At 42.1% G+C, this 12,895-nt stretch overlaps 1 protein-coding gene across 8 annotated transcripts in view; it reads right to left on the bottom strand.

Annotated features, from left to right (window-relative positions):
- Positions 1-9,704, bottom strand: part of mef2d (myocyte enhancer factor 2d) — a 93,254-nt gene extending 83,550 nt beyond the window's left edge. Inside the window, exon 1 of one of the 8 annotated variants that reach the window (XM_019277297.2) lies at positions 9,401-9,704. The gene's annotated coding sequence lies outside the window, so the exon portion shown is untranslated. The remainder of the gene's footprint in view (positions 1-9,400) is intronic. The other 7 variants (XM_019277292.2, XM_019277300.2, XM_019277299.2 and 4 more) reach the window with 7 other exon arrangements.
- Positions 9,705-12,895: the final 3,191 nt, after the last annotated feature.

The raw sequence follows: 12,895 nt of genomic DNA, 5'->3' as shown, positions 1-12,895 counted from the left end.
TATTGTTCTTTGTAATTTACTGCTGTGTGACTGCAGTGTTTGGAGTGGAGAATGGAAAGGAGACAATGAAACACAATGAAATATTCAGCATATTATCAGTTGGGGACAAATGCAAGGCTAATTTTTTGTTCTGTTTTTGGTCTCCACCGACTCCAGAGGGGAATATCGAGCACTTTAGCTGCTAAATGCTCAATGCTGAGAGTAAAGAACTTCTTTTCTTAAATGAAAAAATAATTCATGGATCAAGAACCTTTTGAGGGTCAAGAACTATGGCCCAAGAACTGCTGAACTTTTAAAACAGAAATTGAGAGACAAATACTTTCCAGCTTTCCCAGAAAATCACAGCTACTGTAAGTGAATTTGGAAAATCCAACCCAGAAACCTTTATTACAAAGTCAGTTATTGGGCCAAAGTTCTTAGATTAGATTCAACTTTATTGTGATTGAATCTAATCCAAGAACTTTCTGAGGGCCAGGAACTATGTCCCACTAACTGCCTTCGTAAAAAAAGGTTTCTGGGTTCCTGGAAAAGTTCCAAAATTAGATTTTTAAAAAGAAATTCCCAACAATGATTGAAGTATTTATCTCTCATCTCTCATTTGAAAAGTTTAACAGTTCTTGTGCCTGACCCTCAGAAAGTTCTCAGATCAGATTAGTTTCAATACAATAAAGTTGAATCTGATCTAAGAACTTTGGCCCGATAACTGATTTCGTAAAAAGGATTCTCGGTTCCTGGAAAAGTTCCCGCGATCAAAAATTTGGTCAGTATTCTGTTGAGAAACTATTTCTCAATTGTCTTGAAACGAGTTTTTAAAAACATCTAGAACTGACACGGAGCGCTGCGTTCAGGGGTCTAACGTGAAAGTTTCCCTTCAAGAATGAAATATTGCTGCTGTTCAAACTTGCTGATGAGGAGCAATAAAAAAAATTGACTGCTGACATGAAAGTGAAACATTTTTGGGATTCCAATAAATCTATGAGTCATCTTCAGAGCTCGGCTTATAAAATACTTATGCACCTAAAGATTGAATCATCTGTGCTTGTTAAATATTGAATGCTGAATTTAAAAAAGAAAGTCTGACTTTTTATTGACCTCTTTAGACACTGATACAACAATCTAATTTTACTGCTCAATTAAAGAGGAATTGCGGCATATTGCAGCATCAAACCCAAATCAGCGTCTCTAATGATCAACTTAAATAATTAGGATGTTTGATATTATCAAACGGCAGCTTCATGCCACCACAACAATAAAAATACCAGAGGCTGTCTGATGATTTCCTGACTGTTATTTAAATAAGCTCACTTGGAAACGCTCTCAGGGGACAGATGACATTATTAAATACACACAAAGTGTTTTCTAATCATTCATTTCCTCAAAAGCTTTCGGCGAGGATAAATACGCGTGAAAAAAAAATGTAAATTTCAAGCAGCGATCTGCAAGATTGCCTTTTAGTTTAGTCTCCATCTTTGTCTCCCAGCTCTGCTGCTCTGCACATCCAGAGATCACCCGTCAATCAAACAGCGTGGGTGGATTTTGGATTTTCTTTTATTGAAGTTTAAGTTTCTGTAATTGGTGCTTTTTTTTTCCTCTCTCTTTCTTTGTCTCTTTAACTACAGAGACGATGCTGCCAGCAGTTCTTCTTCTTCTTCTCCTGCTCAAACATAAAACACGTCACGTCCTTTCTGCAGACTAAGTTTACCGAAGCAAAATAAAAAAAACGGCCAGACATCAAGTTGAGTGAAGAATCTGTATATAAAAAGATTTCATGAGCAGTATTGATATTTATATGACAGCACTAGTTATGTCATTTAACTGTAGTTGAATTCAATGTTTCCTTAATGGTTTAAGATCTCAAAGTCGACATGATTTGGAGGATTTTAAAGCAGATTTGTTCATCAGAATAACTTGAAATCATCAGATCATTTGAACATCTTAATAAAATCTAAAAAAAAATGACAACTAGTGCTGAAACAAAACGAACACTGACAGAAAATGCAAATGTTCTTCGGCCTTACAAATCTAGCGATTTGTTGTAAACTGATTTTTGGAGGACTGATATCTGGACATGTCATTTTTGATTCTGGGAACATTTCTTTCCCTCATTGTCTGCCAGTTTATTAACTTAACACGAGTTTATAGGAAAACTAATACTTGATAGCTGCAGCCCTTTATTATTATCACACGAGATAACTGTGTGACACAAGAGAGCTGCGATGATTAGTCGATTAATCGATTAGTCATAGTCGGAAAACTATTTTGATAATCAAGGAATAGTTTTGAACACTTTTAAGAATAAATTCTCTGATTTCAGCTTCTCAAATGTGAATATTTTCTATGTCTTTCAGTTGAGGACAAAAAAAGACATTTAAGGTCACTTTTTTAACCCTTTCTGACATTTTATTGACCAACCAGCTGAGAGAAAATGATCGTCTGATTAAATCAATGATGAAAATAATTGGTTGGTTGCAGCACTGGACATAAATGGCCAACACTTTATACATTTCTCTGACAATTTAATAATTAGCACACGAGCAGAAGGAGGTAGCAGCGATAACACCTGTGAAGATTCAGCCTCAGCTAAAAAGTCGGATAGAAAAATTGCCCGGCGAGCGTCCTGACTCAGCTCTGCCAGCAGACTGCAGCCTGTCCAACACAAACACAGCTAAACTAACAGCAAAACCACCATCAGCCTGTTTGAAGCAGCCTCGTCCTGCACCGCCGTAATCAACACTCCACTCGCTGAGCTGCTTCACAGGAACACGCGCCTCAGTCCTTGTCGTGGGTCTGCATCACCTCCCCTGCCCTCTGGACTGAAGACCACCCCCACCCTCCCTCTTTCCTCCTCTCTATGTGCTCATTACCTTAATTGATGTTTAACCCGTAGATCAGCAGCTGACGATGGCTCAATTAAGAGCTTGCTGGAGGACAGGGATTATTCCTGTTTAAGTAAGGAGGTTTGTTGCCCTGCAGCCACAGCTCCTCTGGACCCTAATCCTTCACTTTGGGCCCCGAGGGTCAGAGCAGGGAGGAGGACATGTTGGCAAATAGCACCAAACAGGCTACAGTGAGGAAGTAATTACTCTATGCATTCACAGCTGGGTATCTTTGAGTTTTTCAGGGCTGCTACTAATGACTGTTTCCATCTGTAATTAATTACAAATCTGTTTGTTTGATTCAACTGATCATTCATTAATAAATCCACACAAAAAAAATCCACTGTTCATTAAAATTCTCCAGAGCTCAAGCTCCTGTCTTCAGGTTGTTTGATTCTTTCCAATTAAAACGCAAAAAAAATCTGTTTATTATCACAGATAACCAGCACAAATTCACATGGCCGTGTGAAATTTGAGCATTTCTGCCTAAAAATCATCGATTATCAAAACCTTTATTGGACTGCTTGATTAATCATCTGAATTAAAGTAAAATGCACATACGAGATCTGAAAATTAGTGGTTTTGGGTTTCTTACCGCACTCGTCTGACTGGGGAAGAAGTAGCTAAAGATCGAGTCACCTCACCACATTCGCAACAATCTTACCAATCGGACAATTACAAGAAAACGATGGCTTCATGAAGCTGAAGCACATTTCAGTTATCTTTTCTATTAGTATTTGTATTATCTGTTGTTATCCTAGAAACAGGAGTTTAGCTTGGCAGAGTTTAAAGGATGCAGGCGTAACACCAACTATGTATTACGCAGTTTGAGAGCATGACGAATCAAAGGCGCCACATCGAGCGCCAACAGCACCTCGGTTGCATGGAGCTGAAGAGTGTTTGTTTTTTTATTTGATAACTTCTAAGAAATAAAATAATTTGTAAAGTGGTTAAATAGATTTATGGCCTACTTTCCTGACCAGGCAAGTGGAAAACCCCTGATAGATTCTTTCTTAGCGCAAAGCAGACCTACAAGAACATCACCTAAATAAAAAAATAAATGATAATCTATATCAGGAAATCTATCTGCAGATCTGTTCTAATGACAGCTGTTGGTGCTGTTTTTGGTATTTGGCGTCAGGTTCAGTGCTGAGTCCTCCTTAACCTGATGCCTTTGGTTTGGAGCTTTTAGGAAGGAGAGATTGACGGCTGACAAAACTGAGTGAGACCAAATGATTTCACCGAGACCCCCCGATAATATCGCTCTCCGTCTTCTTCCAAGCAACGTGATACACCAGCAGGAAACAGACGCGAACCAAAGGGGCTTCTAGAGTATGTTGTTTCATACAGTCTCCCCGTAGCCTGAGGTGGATATCGACGTCCAATAGAGCGACGTCTTGTGCTTTGAAAGCTTAGCGCACGAAATCTCGACCGCAAAGACCGGACTAGGACGGACGGATGCTCGGATTTTATTCTTCGAGTGTTTCCAGCTGCCGTGAAAATAAAAGCAGCGGAGGAAAGCGGGTTCACGCTTTGACCAAGAAGCTCTAATGAAGATCTAATGTAATCGCTGCAGTCTTCCAAGGCAAACTGAACAAACGTGTTAATCTCTGCTGTCAATTCACTTTGAGAATTACTCAAAGAGAACAAGTTCATTCATGGCTGAGGCAGCATTTAGCACCGACCTGCCCACGCTGCCATTAAAGAATGTTTTACTACATTTGTGCAGAATTGTGAGTCACGTGACTTTTTTTGCACAAACAAACCCTGATTTGTTTTGCTGCTAAATTTGGTCACACGAAACTGAAAATGAACCCAGCGAGGAAAACAAACAGGAAGTGTGGCAAGCGGCACCGAGAGAGAGAGAGAGGCAAATCTCGCCCGGTCTGGTTCCTCCACCCTGCGTGGTGCTGCTCTGGCAAGCGAGCGCAGAAGGGAGGCCATTTTGAAAGCACAGTAAGGGGGAGAGTGGATTGTGAGGTGAGGCTTGCTGCTTGCTGCTTGCTGCTGCTGCTTCCCACATTAAGTGGCTGACGGTCTCCTCTTTGTGCAAAAAACACCTTTGGCTTTAAGTTCCATTAACGGAGAGGGAGCGAGGACGTTCCTTTCCCTCTTTCAGTGCGCTGGGGTAAATCGCTGCCCTGCGATGATTGAATCATAGCCATAATAGCAGAAGGCAGAGGCCCGCTGAGCGGCTGAGTTCTTCCTGTTCTCCTCGCACAGCGTGGGAACAGCCGCGGACAAAAATCTGCCCTGGAATCGGCACACAAAGGAGGCCATGAAAGCAACACGAACCGGAGCAGGTAGTAATTGCTCCTTTCTGCTGAAAAGCTTCGTCCGTTTGGGGGGGAGGATTTTTAGTTTGACAGCAGCGAAGGGGGGGCATGCATGTCTAACCCGGCTTACAAGAAGGGTTTCTCCGACGGCACGGGTCAGCACGCGGAGAACACATGTCCACCACCGAGGCTGCTCTATTGTACGAGGCCGAGGCGGAGTTGAAAAGGTAAAACAGCCAAATCAATGAGGTGGCAGGAGATTCGCCCTGCACAACGCCGCGGCCACAGAGGCTCAGCTCACCTCTGCTCACCACTTTTCTGTCCAGTTTCCTCGGAGCTGGAATAGAAAACTTACTTTAAACCCTCCACGGTGTGTTGATGTCATTTTCCGCTGTCGCCCGGTTAATGCAGCCTGAGCCTCAGCAGTGATTAAAGCCCATCAATACACAGCCCGGCCAACAAACAAATTGATTAGTGAAGATTAGACCCCGGTTAAAATTACAGTGCACGCCAAAGTCCCCACGGTTCCTATGGGTAAAGTCTGGAGGGTCTTGACTAATGGAGAGGGCTGGAAAATCTGTCAGGGAATTAACGTGTCGCTGTTCACTCGCTCTTTGAGTTGAATTCAAACTCGAGAGTCTCCGCTGTCACAAAGGCGACAGCGATGTCCACAGCTGTGTTTTAATATCTCATCTAGAAATGTCAGAAAATAATGAAACTGTCCATCATGTGCTCTTGTTGACATCTTAAAAACCTCAAAGATATTCAATTAGGATGATAACAAATAAGAGAAAAGCAAATCCTCACGTTTGAGAAGCTGAGAATAGTTTTGGTCTTTTGGCTTTCTGTTGATCAACTTATCAATTAATACACTGATCATTTCAGTGATCATCAAATCTGCATATTGTATATGAATACTTTTATAACAGTCAGATGACCAAATGATTAGTCGATAGACAGAAAAGTAATCGCCAGCTGTTTTCTGATCGTTAGAGTCATTTCTTATGCAAAAATAGCAGAAAATGTTTTCAGGATTTAAATTTTCTATCATAATGAATGGATATCATTGAGTTTGGACTGACAAAACAGACATTTAAGGACAACACCTTGGACTTTGAGAAACTGGGATGGATGTTTTTCACTATTTTCTGGCATTTTATAGACTAAACGAGTAATCGCTTCATCCAGACAGAAATCAGCAAAATAATCACTAAGTAACAAAACCCACAGTGTCAAATTCAAAAGCTACGACTCAAATAAATGACAGCTGCTGGAGCTTTCGATCCTGTTTTTTTTTCAGCAAAGACTTCTCCCGTGTTGGCTTTGATACTCTGAGGCCAACATGGATGAGAATTCCTTCAAGAGCAGAAAATAAAACACTTCATAAGACACTTCTGAGGAAGGTCTTGTGATATGATCAGAAGCTCCAGGGCAGACGGCGACGATAACACATTTGTTAAAAGTTTGTTAGAAATCGAGCCTAATAAATGTGTTTCCGAAGCTATAACTGGTCATATATTTGGATATTTGATTCATTCTTCGAGTCATTTATCACTCCAAACTGCCAAACACTTGTAAATTAAATGAACACATGGGTTTTCCACTGTTAACCAGACAAAACAAGGCGTCTCCGTGGAGTCTGGGGTATTAAAACGGGCATATTTAACAATTTTCTGATACTTGAGCCTGAACACTCTGAACCGGTGTGACTGTGGACAGGCTGTGAGATCTCAAACTGAAACTTTTGGATGTTTTTACACACAAGAAACCACACGGCCGGGCACTGAGTCGCTCCATCATGCCTCGTGTCAGACACTGTAATGTCTAGAGAGCGCGTCGACCGACCGCCTGTGTGTGCGATTCAGCAGGAAGCTGCGGCAGGAGAGAATATTGTACTTCCTCAAATTAACAGAAGCAAGGAGGGAGAGGAGGGGTCGGGGTTTTTTTTTCCTTTCTCCTTCTTCTTCTTTCCCCGGTTGTGTTTTGACTGTAGCCAGCAGAGCACACGATGGGAGCACATGGCTGAGGGAGAAAAAAAACCTCAGTCCTGTTTCCTCAAACTCTGTGAATCTGGTCGGATGTTCGGAAGAATTAATTCCGAGATTACTTTCACTAAAAAAAAAAAAGAAACTGTCTCCTTAAGTTTCGTCCTGGTGCGCAGCTTTACTCTGTCGATGAGTAACAGCGCACAGCTTTCGCCTGCAGTCACGGTTCTCAGGGACACAAAAGCCCATTACTGGAGCTGAGCCCATAAGTTATCTGCAGCTTAAGCCTCTTTTCACTGAACAAGTCCAACTACAATATTTTGTTCAATTTATGGATTGTGTTCCTGCGTGAGTACACGAGTGAAAGGGAGAGGCCTCGGGAGACTTGCTGCATGAATGTAATGTAAGGAGAGAGGTATCACATCTTAAAGTGCACCATCAACGTTTCTTCCAGCTGATGGAGATGATGACGGCGATGTGTTAATAACGACCCCGGACTGAGGCGTCAATACGATAGAGAGAGAGTCAGCAGCGGACACGTGGGAGGAAGGATGAGATGAGGTGATGGGTGTGTGTGACATCTTGACAACTAGGAAACAACAGCGCGTTACATTTTTACATTTTTTTGTTTGTCAGCCCCGGACACCCACGCACACTGACACCGCAGACAACAAACAAACAGAAAGAAAAAAAAAAAGGTGCTGACATAAACCTGTCACCGTCATGAAATCTGACGAAGCTCACAAGTATTTGTTGCAAGGGCGGAATTTAAACGTTGCAAGACGCTCCCAACAACAACAAAAAAGTGGCAAACTTTGAGTTTCGAAGGAGCTGGACGATCTCTCTGATTCTGTTTCACTTTGCAGGAACCTTTGGATTGGTCAGTAGTTTTGTGTGTTTTTAACAGACTCCAACGTGCAACCACCCTCTCCAAAAAAACCTCTCGCCAGCCTCTCCATCTTATCTGGACAAACACTGGTTCCACTGAGCATGCGAGGCGTCCTACTGCCAAAGTCTCACACAGGACTCGCTCTAATCTGCTCTGCCTCTGACTGCCGGGACGCTTACCAGCCCTGCTCGGCACCCTTATCTGGACTGTCTCCCTCGGGATCCTGTGACACCTTTTTGGCAACATGGACACACTCTCTCTCTCTCTCTCTCTCTCTCTACCTGCAGGCGCTGCTCAAACACTCATCTGTCCATGTTGCAGCAGCACATCCCTCCGCTGCACTAGATAATGATGTAATAGATAACAGTTCCTCCTGCCTCCTTGACATGAGAGACTTCTCTCCAGAGGCACATTCTCATTGTCTTGCTGTGTGCCCTCTAATCCCAGTCACCTGCCTCCCTCTCTCTCTCTCTCTGAGATGCTGGCAAACCGCTGCTGTATGTGCAAAACTTGACAGAGAAGACACATTTATCATTACAAAAAAAAAAAAACTTGACAGGAGTTTTATTCGGGTTTATTGATGCCATCATTACAGGCACTGCTTCCACGAGCAAAATGGTTTCCGGGTTGGAGGAGGAAATTAGAAGTTTGATGGCACTCTCTCTCCCGGGAGAAAAGCAATTACGCACAGCAATGAGAGCACAATTGTCGGAAATGGTCTCATGAAAGAGACATACAAATTATTCGACTGACACAATGAGGGAAAGCATCCAGTGTGATTCTTTTTTTTTATATAAATATTAAAGATATGACCAATCACTTCAGTGCCCCTGAGGCACAAACACTCTTTATCGAACCCTGTCATCTGACGCGTAAACCTAATTGATGGCGCGATAATAAACAAAATAAATACAAATAAAACAAAGTTGCCAATAAAAAGCTGGACGTGCTTTTCCCGGGGATTCAATCCATTTGCACAAATGAAGAAGAGGAATCGCGTCGGCCTGACACTTGTCGTAAATCGTGTCTGACAGCTCTCTTAATGGAGTGTTGTTACTGTTGCGCACACAACAAACCGAGAGCGGGCTCTGCGGGACTCGAACACGCAGCCACGGGCGCATAAAAAGCTTTAAAAACTGCACAGTTAAGTTCACAAAGTACACGAAGCACAGCTGTCCTTGACACGGAACGCTGAGGCACACACACACACACACACACACACCAACCACAACACTGTGCCGGTTTCAACTCCGAGCGAAACACGCAAATATCCGAACAACAACAACAACAACAACACGCACAGCTGGCACAACAACACAATATGAACAAATGTGAAATGCGGGACACGAGCTGTGCGTGGAGAGCGTGACTTACCCGCGCAGTGTATCCACATCTGTTTGATGAGACGAGGAGATTCAAACACTTTTTGTTGCATTCAGAGGCGAAACACACACACACACACACACACAGGAGGGTGAAGAAGGTTTGTCACCGAGGACGAGCTCCGGTGTAACTCTCCGCCGGCAGACTCACCGATTTAAAAAAAAAAATAAAATAAAAAATTCTTCCTACTTGATGTACAAGGTAACTATTTAGTTATGGCAAATGGTGCCTAATCTATCCTGTGGCATTGCTTTATGATTGACGGCGAGCGCGAGCCAATGGGCGCGAGCCGCCTGCGTCCGCACGGCCAATCGTGTCGCGTGCGCGCGGAGTTGGTTGGAAGGTGAGCTGCGAAAGTAGGACGGGCTGCTGGCGACATCATGTGTTAACACTTTATATCCCTCCGCCTGTCATGTTTTCAGAGCAGAGACTTTAACTGATCTTTATATGGATTTATATCAATAAACTGTAAATATCATATGTTATAATTACGCACGGCACTGTTTGTTAACGACTACAGCGCAATTAAAACATTTTGCACCGTAAATATTGACAGAATAATTCAGTACATTTAAATAAAACAGTTATAAATGACCGTATGTCATTACGCAGATCCACAGAGGAGATATTAAGTTAAATGAACCCACACCAGCCACAGATAAAGGCTGTTCTCAGGTCAGTTCTTATTATTTATTCAATATAACGTCATTGTTTGTTTTATTTTTACATGTTACATGTTGTAAATGTATAAATCAGATGCTTCCGTTGGACTTTCACTGGATGTCAAATGACTTATGTGATTGCCGCCCTACTTTTTTTTTTGTATCCAGCTCCGGGCGGAGGAACACGATGTTTACAGTGAGCGGAAGAGTGACGTACAGCTGACAGATACAGTCGGTGTGGCGCGCGTGAGCCACGGTGCGTGCGACACATGTGCATGAAAATTTTTACTTTAGTGGCGCGAGCGGACCTCTTGAAAAGATATAGTGCGTGCGTGACGCACGAGCTCCGTTTCACAGCTTTTTCCACTCTGTCCGGTTTTCTACTGTATGCGCGCGAGGCTTACGTCACGCTACGTCAGCTGCGAGCAGAGAGATTTAAAGTAATACCGGGGCTCGTGCGTGAGGTGGTTTTATTTTGGAAATAAAACAATTACAAACTACAAAAATGGAGGTAAAGATAAGAGAGGAAACATCACAAGTACTAACTTATAACTTAAGTTATATATATATATTTAGATATATGCAAAATAAAGTACATTAGTAAATTGATAATTAAAATAATAAATAAAATATTGAGGCGTTCATCTCACAGCACAGTGTTGCTGATTAAGCAGTTGAAATTTCACAGTTCACACATGATGAGTCACTTTGAATACACAGTCCAACCTGCAGTGCTGGAGGAAGTAAAAGTACAAATACAACAGTGTAAACTACTCTAGTGCATGTATTTATTTATTTTAAATAGTAGTGTACAGAAAAATGCCCCTTGTTATTGATATATCATTATAAATGAGATTATTAAACTGCGGAAGCAACATTTTATTTAAGTGGAGCTAGTTTTGGTTCACTGGTTTCCAATTTGGAGGTCAGGCTTCTGCAAAAGATAAATCTGAGGGAGGTGATTCAAAGCAGACTCACATACACAAATCTGTGTTCAGTTTAGTGCATTTCCCTAATATTTGCCTTTTTGCTATGAAACATTTCTAACAGTTCTGAATAAAAGCATGTGAGGAGTTCAGCGGAGGAGGAGGAGAATCCATGACGACGGGTTGTATTTGCATATTTTTACATGTAAATCTTTGAAACTTGTAAACTTGTACTCGGCTACACACACATTTGCGATCCTGGATCTATTACGTGCAGGGTCGGGCCTCGGCTGTACAGCATCTGACCTCAGGTCAAGCCTAAAAGGGAAGTGAAAGATAACACTGGCAGCATCAATGTAACAAAAAGTAATACAGCAAATATTGCTTGAACATATGGTAATTGAAAAAAAAGAAAACCTCTTCCACCTCCAAAACATTTGATTAAGAGTTTAATCTAATAAAGCGCTTAAAGTCAGGTCTTATAAAATATAAAACACACTTTGGTACGACGATAAAAACCAGAACACAACAGTGGAAACGGACAAACAGTGGTGGAAGAAATACCCAGATCCACTACTCAAGTAAAACTGCAACAAGAACTACGAGAATGGATAACAAAATGTATAAAAGTACAAGTCATATACGATGCATCAAAGTTAGAGCAGCATTTTAGTGTTTGGTGTCTAGGCTGAGCTACTTTAAACTGCTGGTTCCCAACCTGGGCGTCGTGGCTCTCCAAAGGGTCACCAGATAAATCTGAAGGGTTGTGGAATTATTTATGGGAAAGTAAAAGGAAAAAACAAAGTTCTGATACACAAATGTGTTTTTATCATCTCTAAACTTTAAATAATGGATCATTTCACCTCTTTAGGCCGTAAACAGTTTTTCTCTTTGACAACTCAAGGACATCTAAACCATGATCAAACCAGACACAGCTTTCTTTATAGCATGTGTTTATGTGAAATCTTAATCTGCAAAGGAACCACAAAGTACAAAAGAGTACAAGTATAACATGTAAGTAAAGTACAAGTAAATGTACTTAGTGACTCTGCCGCTGCAAACACAGCTCATGAAGAGTTAAAACATCCAGTAGACTCGTGCCTGAATGCGATGCGTGGTCGTCCCACAGAGGGACCACACAGTCTGGACCGGCCCCCGTCTCACTCTGATGTAACACAACATATGGAAACAGCAGCACACAGCAAGGAATGGACAGCTGACTCAAAGACACAGACACTCAGACGTCTCACAGCTGCGAGATGCAACTTCGCACCACGAGGATATACACAAGAGTGCACATTCAGACACGAATCCCCTCATTTGCCTGAAGTCGATCGTTTTTTTAAAAAATGTTTTATGGCGCCTCGGGTGTACTATTACTTGTGGGTGTCAGTGTGAAGGTGAGGCGAGGGGTTTTGTGACACCTCATCAATATGATTGATTTGAACCTGACCTGCTAAGGGAGAGAAGGGCAGGGCGAATATTATATTTCAAGCTTAAAGGGGGACAAGCTAAACATAACTTTAATGATTTGTTAATGAAGTAGAGGGCAAAGTAATGAAGTAACTATAGTAGTAGTAGTAGTAGTAGTAGTGTTGACACCGGCTCAGACACAGAGAGAGGGAGTGACACAGAGGGAGATTACACAGTGTTTTCTGCTTTACATAAGGAGCTTATGTGATGTGGGTTTTTCAGAGGAGAGTTGCAGCAGTCGGATGGACGTCCCGCTGCTTCCCTCTCCTCTCACGCCGTCCTGCTCGTGGTCCAGCGGTCAGCAGCTTGGCTCCGAGGTCACAGAAATACCACAACAAAGTTTGGAGTACATAAAAACACAACAGAGCTCTTATCCATGGCAGGACGAACACCGTGCTCAGCTGCTGATGAAGTTATTGTTTGAA

This window comes from Larimichthys crocea, chromosome XIII (assembly GCF_000972845.2).
Source record: "Larimichthys crocea isolate SSNF chromosome XIII, L_crocea_2.0, whole genome shotgun sequence".
NCBI classification, from domain to species: Eukaryota; Metazoa; Chordata; class Actinopteri; family Sciaenidae; genus Larimichthys; species Larimichthys crocea.
This window is presented reverse-complemented; position numbering and strand designations above follow the sequence as displayed.